The sequence below is a fragment of the Lonchura striata genome, chromosome Z (assembly GCF_050655825.1).
Source record: "Lonchura striata isolate lonStrDom1 chromosome Z, ASM5065582v1, whole genome shotgun sequence".
Classification (NCBI taxonomy): domain Eukaryota; kingdom Metazoa; phylum Chordata; class Aves; order Passeriformes; family Estrildidae; genus Lonchura; species Lonchura striata.
The window spans coordinates 36503174-36511857 of NC_140740.1; positions in this window are offsets into that span (position 1 = coordinate 36503174).

The following is an 8684-nucleotide window of genomic DNA, read 5'->3' on the forward strand; positions in this document are numbered from 1 at the left end:
ACTTCAGAAAATACAGAGTCTCCTGGGGTGTTCTGATCAAAACAAAGGATAGCACCTATTTCATTCAACTTCAAACAGAAAAGAACAAAGACAACATTTTGGAGAGCTACTAGGCTGCATGTAAAATTTCTAGGGATGAGACTGAACAGTTGTGCATGACAGGCTGTGAAATATCCTGTACTTAACTCATGCTATATGTAAAGAAGTTGTCTGTATATCCACTCCAGCCACACCTGGAGCAATTTAAGCCTTTTGCCTTTAAACCTGTTGCCTTTCTTTGCACATTCAGTGACCACTGGGGACAAACAATTCTTCTTGGCCTTGAGGCAGCTCAATTTCTGTGACTCTAATCACATATTCCTTCAGTTTTCACTGATAAGACATGAGACAACGGAGACTATTTCAGCCTCTTGCAATAAACCTTGTTATCAGAGTATCCAGACATTGTTCTCCTATGTCATATCTCCATCTGTCCATGCCTCTCAAACAATCAGATATGATAAGGCTAGGAATGAAAACATTTTATATGAAAACAACTACGCATTTTATTAAAATTAGTTATATTGTCTGTTCTGGTGATGCAGTTCCACTGCAGGGGAATCTTTTAATGTTTTAGAAACTATGTTTCTCATCACTGTCAAATACAACACTCCCTTTTTTCAGTCAAGATGGGAAGCTCTTCAGAGCAAAGGTGTAGTCGAGAGTCACAAGAGAAAATAAGGCACTTCATAAATCTGTGTAAAGTATTGTTTTCTTCTGAAAAATATATTTGGTTACATAGTTCATAATTAATTAGTATTCATTTGAAAAATTAAACTAAAATGAAAAGAGTAAAGAATATTTTATTTTTTGTAGCATGTGTGATTCTTTCACATTTATAAACATTCACTTAAACTTATTCTGAAAATTACTATGGATTACTAGTGCAGGACAGAGATCAGATGATGGAAAATTACAGCACAAATTAGCACCAAAACAGACTACACCTTTGACCAAAGTTTAATGGTAATCTTGTACAGGTGATCAAGAAAGCAATGAACATTAAGGATACAATCTTGGATTCAAAAAACCTGAGTATTTTTGCACTTTCAGATGAAATGAAAGCACACTTTCTGTTCTTACAGATCAGAAATTCAAGATTCTAAATGGTGAATTAAAGCTTATAATAAGTCATTTTTTCATGCATCTCTGATATTGTCTTTGACTTTTATTTGGTGCATTTCATATGCATGTGGAATACCTGTATGAAAATACAGCATGTGAAACAATTATATGTGCATGAATTAATTTCTTTCTCTAAAGACATTTTTGAGTAAATCACTGCTTAGAAATGAGAAACAAACAAGTGAATTCAATATGTTTTGCTATGACTAGAAAGGTTATTTAATCAAAAATCTCGCTGAGCATCACATTTTTACAAGAAGTTAAGAGGATGATGTAGACTGAAGTCTTAAAGAAATTGTATTTTCTAAATTCCATTACTAAGCTGTCATACGTGTATTGCTGAACACACTAATATGCCTTCCACTGTATTATCTGTATAATCTCTGATTAACAACATGTTTTATAAAGACATGACTTCAGTCTGATTACTGATGAGGAAAATCAGTCATTGCCTGAGATTAAACAAATAAACAAATCCCCTAATGAAGACAACAATTAGATTTAGTGCTTTCAGATATTTTCTTATACATCAAAAAGATGTGGGGTTTTTGTGTTTGTTGTTATTTTTCTCTTTATTTAATGGTTTCAGGGTTGAAGGGATGGAGTCTTTACATATCTGTTAGAACACCTATTTATTGTATAGTTGAAAGTTGTTCATTCATGTAGTTCTTGAATAACCCTTTTAAAAATGTGTTATTTAATTTAAAGAACAAACATAATATGGAAATCCCTTAGCACATTGTGCCCTTCTTACACAGGGGAACTACACTAATATAATCCATATGTGGTGAACTCTGCCAGTGTTACTTAACGATATTCAAATTAAAAAGTTGATTCATTTTAATAAAGGCCATGCCTACAATTAAAAAAAAATCAATCTGACATTATTTTAGAATAATTTTTCTAGGCTAACTTAGGTAAAATTACCATATTATTTATTTACCATATAAGAAAACTCCTTTTTCACCATATTTGTTCTTTAAGTACAATAGACAACTGCAGTTCCTTTAAATCTACATCAACCTTCAGTATTTATTATAGAACACAAATACTTTCATTTCTAATTTGAGACTGTGTTTTCTGTAAATACCTCTACCTTACAGTAGCTGAGAATTATGGGAAATTTCCAGAGTCAGAATCTGGCAAACTGATGGCCAGATTACTATTCTTATATCTTATGCTGCTCTGTAGACTCCCATTGCAATGTCAATATCAAAACTTTGATGATTATATTACTTTTCCAAGCACCCAAAATTTTTGACATCTTGTTTTATGTTTGGATGTAATTTGAAATTGTCTTAGTGATGTCATTTTGACACTTGTATCCAATGTAGGATAATATGATGTTCAGAGCTCTTTGTACATTTCATCTCTGGGTAGGAAAGATTGTATATCATCAGCAGAGTTTTTACACACATTGCTGTTTTGATGAAGTTTTCTTCGACATCTTGAATAGGGCATATGTTTCAGATAGCTTTCTTATGTAACCTCTGTTTCTCATCACTCCTGAAACTAATTTTTTTTCTATTTTCATAATCATGTAATTCATTTTCTTGCAAGAGTAGGACCACTACCTCTTATGTGTGTTATGACATAAATACTTTTTAGAGAACTGCACTCTGTTAACAAGAACTATTCCCTTGAATTTCTACCTGTGTATAGTAATTCTTCTCACTGTTAGTCTGGGCATTGTGCTGTTTCTTGATAAACGGTAATTCTCTTTCATGCCAATGCCAAGAGGGATATCCAAAACTGTGCTAACTAATATGAATATCCTTGCATAATTTTTCAGCAATATCCAATGAGATATGCATTGTAAATACATATGTTAATCAAAGTGAACACCAGAATTGCAACAGATGAGAAACACCAACATGCTCCAGATAATAGAAAATTAACAAGGTGCACACCAACAGATAAGTATTGAGAGAAATTTGTACCTCTCCCTAAATTGAAAGTAACTCTTTATACATTTCTACCTAAGTTCATTGAGGAAAAAAGTTCATACAACAGAAAAAAATATTCCTAACTTTTTGTCGTTGTCCTTACATTTTCTATTTCACCTTGCAGGAAAAGAAAAGAGGCAGAAGTACTGTGCTTGTTGCTGAGTATTTGAAAAATTGACAAATTAAAAATAAAAGAACCCATTTACCAGCTTTGAGATATGATTTTAGTATATCGCTCTTTCATTTGATGCGCAACCTGACCATTGTCATGGGAACTGACAGGAAGCAAAGTGCCATATGACAGAAAGGTGCTATGGAGTGGTAAAGGCTAACAGCATTAAATAGATGAAGAGGTTAGAAGGTTAGGAAAATTCTTATTATTCCTCTGTGTAGTGTGACTAAGAAAACATATTTCAGACCTAAACAAGCTGTGTTAGAAAAAGCAGATATTAAAGTATGAAAAATAATATTCATACCTCTCCACCATGTAATTTTATATCCAGTATTTTATATTGATTGTTTGTGAAACTGTAATGCATTCTATTATAGACCTTGTTATCTGGTTATAAATTATTTGTACCGTCTTGTTGGGTTTTTCTTTTCTTATTGAGTTTCCTTTTATCCAAGTTAATTTTTTGTGTCCATAATAGGTAGGAGTCAGGTATAAGGCTATGAATATTATTTGAGTTAATATTAGCACCTCGATAACATCTTTTGACTTTGTTTGGAAGAGAGCAAAAGGACACAAGGCAGAACAGAGTCCTTCAACAAGCACTGTTTAGAGGTGATTCACCCACTAGCTGTCAAGTGTTTTCTTCTTTCAGTTTATTGTCAATATCTCAAAAAATGTTTTCATTCCAAATTGCATTTTCTTCTATACAAAAGCAAAATACCTCATTTTGAACGTATATCAGAAACATTCAGGACACAAATAAATTCTGTTAAATATATAAAATGCATTGTAAAGACAATGAAAATGGAAAAACAACCAAAACCCCTGCAGCTGTCTTTTTATCAATACCTTAATTCTAAGTCAGTTCCTGATTCTCATGAGCCCAAAAGATATTTCAGACTCTTTGAGGTTAAGTGACCAGGTGTTGACTGCTTTAATACATCATACAAAACTATGAAGTTTCAGGCAGAACTTCATTTACTTTTTAAAAAATTTATTGAAAGTAAATTTTAATATCATAAATAGATTTGTCAGATTTGTTATTTTTCCTTTAAGATATATTTTGACTGGAATTTCCTAGAATTTGAATGTCATTTATTGGCACATTTTTTTAATATAATCTTCCAGATAGCCTATAACACTAAGCCATCACAGTCTGTTGTTAATTTTTTTTTTTTATTTTTGCAAATTCTGATATTTATGGAGGTCTGAGAGAATGCAATTTCTTCACAGATTCCATAAACTGAATGTGAAAAAATATTTATATATTTAAAGGTGTTTTTGTACAGAGGCTATTGAAATAAATATCCTGCATAAAAATGCCCAAATAAATCTTACTTCATCTGTTATTCACTGAGCAGTTTTTACTGAAAACTGTAGCCAGTTACAGAATGGAATGTTTAGTCATATCACAAGACTGCTTTCTAAGGCAGACATTTTAAATTCAGACTAAAGAAACACATAGTCTGCTGGCTGTATACATTCTGCATGTAAAAGGTGGAAAAGGGTTTACAGATAGGGCTTCAGTGGTACTTTTCACAGAGAGCTTAAAAGAGTATTGAAATGCTCTATCCATAATGAGCAGAATTTTGGAATATTTATTTTGTGAAAAATCCTGTTTCTCCCTTACCAATGCAAGCTGATTTTTTTTTTCTCATCAGACAGAAGATTTTACAGTGTTTCAATTCGGAATATCTAAACAAATTTACTTTTCTCCTAGTGAGATGTTTTTTTCTATTATACTTTTATGTGTTAGTGGAACTGTGGTTTGTATACAGAATCTTTAATTTCCCTTAGGCAAAATTCACTTTGCCTTATATCTGAAATGCATCTGCCAGCAGGAAATACAGTTCTGGAAATCTTGTTCTATGTCCCTGGCTAATTTTCTCCACATGAATGTCTTTCCAGAGAGATCTAATCAGAAAGGACAGCACTAATCTGACTTAGTGAATCTGTTTCACTAAAAAGTTCATTAAGCTTATTGGCAGTTCAGCAGACACTGTAAGACACTATATAGTTAAAGATTTCCAATATTTTTTCAGAAAACTAAACTACCTTTCAATCTATTTGTAGACACTAAAATCAAAATAGTTTTGTATGATTCAATTGACAAAATGATGTAAGGAAAAAAGATTTTTTGCAGCTGTAAATATTTCATTGCCATATCTTCATATTTTGAGATTTGTAATTGATTATTTAGAATTTGTGTCTCTGATTTACAGACAATATTTGTGCATTTCAGTGCAGTTTGTATTGGTATGTACATATTAAACCTATATATTTATCATTACTTAAAAATTTTGTCTACAGTATGCAAAGTAGAAGATAATTCTTTCCACAAGTTTTTATTATATTTTTTGCTAGTTTAGGAAAAGAAAAAAATTCTCCAAAAAGTAAACATGCTTTTTCATTATACTGTGTCACTGTCAGTTACAGCACATTAATAGTACTTAGCTAGCACCAGCACAATTTAATTCATAATTAAGTTAACCATAGATCTTGCCTCTGGTTTATATCTCATATATGTAATGTTGTACTTAAAAAAAATCTATTTATAAGTAATACCTATAGATAAATATTTGTGATTGACTCATGTTTCATCTGTACTGTTTCACGCCTCTTGTCAAAAAAAGCAGCAATTTTTCAATTCAAAGTACACAGCTGGAGAAAAGATAGATATCTCAGGTGCTACCTGTCTTGACCATTCAGACACTATTTTGTTTATTAGTTAAGAATTATTTTTTTTTCTTTTTTTGTTATGTGCAAGTTCAGGATATAAAGACATTTCAGATTACACTTGCATGTAATAGAATATTTGGCATAATATGGATATTGTTTATGCTGATGAAAATTACTGCCATAAATCTCATTCCATGTTGGAGGAATATGCAATAATTATTCAAATGTCATATAAGATTTTACTAACAAAACCCCCTTTTTTTATAAAACAATACAGATCAGAGTAGAAGTATAACTTCTTGCAGTACTAATAAAGCAGTTTCAGTAACATAATGAAAATAATTTGAGAATAATTTTTTTTAACATTAAACTTGAGTGAACAAATGCATTTATTCAGTCCTGCAGAATGAGCTATATTTCTGTCTCATTCATAGACAAAGTGTATGGTATATAATTTCATATAATTTAAATGTTTTAAGATCAGAATGTACTATTTTAAGTGTTTTATTTGAATCTATGCCTAGCATAGGTCATAAAATTACATCACACTTCATGTATCATAACAATCTTTTAGAATAGTACAAATATTTTTTCGGAAAGGCAGTAGAGTTTGAGACACTTCAGACACTTCAGAAAGTTAAAACTTCATCTACCATGACCTTACATCTGTTATTTGAAAGGTTAATTTCCAAGTCTCTTTTTAAGCCATTCATCACATTTTATAAGATATCACAGTCTGTTATACAAACTGTCTTCTAAACTACCTCTGATATACATAGAAAAATGAAAATGCTGATTTTTCTTACTTTGCAAAATCACAAAATAATGTGCCAGTATATGTAAAAATTATATTTTTCATACTCAGAAAAAAATACCCAGAACAAAACCCCTCAACTGGCACAAATGCCTACTGAAAGCTACACAATAAAATGTAAATTTTGAGAAAAGTACTTGAAAAGTACAAGTTCTGTTATTTCTCAATTCTTCAATAGCTTTATTTTCTGTCAGTCTAATCTTAATTTTTCAGTCATGAGCAACACCTGAACAAACATGGTATACCTCAGACTGGTGATGTGAAGAGTAAGATATCGCCAGTAATGGTTTTAGGTGAGATTAAGGGTAGACTTAAAAGTTCAAAGTTCAGTCTCTATTTTCAACACTCCTGTGTGAAATTGAACACAAATGTTGCTGAAGACTGGTAATGGGACACAGCAGAGAAGTCACTCCTTTTCCCCTCTGACAGTACATTAAAATGTAATCACACTATGAATTCAGATAGACCATATGTAATAGTTGACCCAATAATTTCTTTAAAATGGTTTTTTTTTGTGTTTAAATCTTTGGCACTATTGCAAAAGTCATATCCATTGACATGCCTCTAAACAGCAATTTAAGTTGATTAAGTTATTCAAGGAGAAAAATAATTAGGAAATATATGTCTAATGCATTACTAATAGAAGACTGTAGATATTACATTTTTCTTTGTTTTTTTATTTATCTTTTTAGACATAAATGTTGCCATCATCTTTTATTGGTTCATAAAGTATACCTTTTGATTCACTACTCTTCTTACCTATCATGTGTGTGTAGACAATCTTCCCATAAATGAAATAAGCATATTGATTCCTTCTGTCTTAAGTTTATGGAACAAGGTTAGAATCAATTTTTACTGCATCTATAACACTGATAATTTCATTTATACCTGAGTTATAGATGATAAAAGAGCTGAAGCTGAAAAAACAGGACACAATATTAACAGTACTGCTGATCAATAGTTCTACCACTCCTTTAGATATTTGCCATTTTTTAAAATGAGTCTTTGATTTCTTCTCCTTTCTGAATGTTTCTAGAGCAAGATTAATTTTCTTTTCTAAATCCAAAATTTAACATACAGACAGACAGTTATCAGCCTTTACTTTGTTATTGGGAGAATAAGATGCTATTTTTTTATATTTGTATCCTGTTTATTACTAATATTGGTTCTTGATATTGACAAGATATTGACAAACTATTCCCTACATGGAAGTTTGAATTTTATATACAAAAACATTTAGATCTTTAGATGTCATTATAATGTTCTAATTTCACAGTAATATTGAAATTATTGTACAAGCTGCTGTAAGTGACAAATCCAGAATCACAAAAAATATTGTATACTTGAGAAAATATGCAACAAATTGTTCTCAAGCCTTTTTAGTTTCATGTATTTGATTATAAGTGACATATTGAATATTGAAATATTTACTTTTCTATTTGCAATACAGGAATATCTAGTTTAAAACCATTAGTCCTCTTCCTATAACCTCAGGGCCTGATAAAAAGCCCTCTATTTTACTGCTTTATGTATTGAAAGGCTATGACAAAGTCTCCCTGGACCCTTCTCCAGGACTCTGGGATGCATCTTGTTGGATCCTACATACTTGTGTGGTTACCTTGCAGCATTGCATGACCAAGACATGCAAGAATTTTTTAGGTACAGCCTTCACAGTGTAATAAAACCATGCATACTCTGTATTTCACTCCAATTTCTACAGTAATTGGTAGAAAATGAATGGAGAGAGGGACCTTATCAGCATCCTGATGAAAATGTACCACATACTGGAAACAGATTGGATATTAGGAAGAGCTCTTTACCCAGAGGGTGGCTGGCCACTGGGAAAAGCTCACCAGGGAAGTGGTCACAGCACTAAACCTGACAGAGCTCAAGTGCTGTACAATGTTCA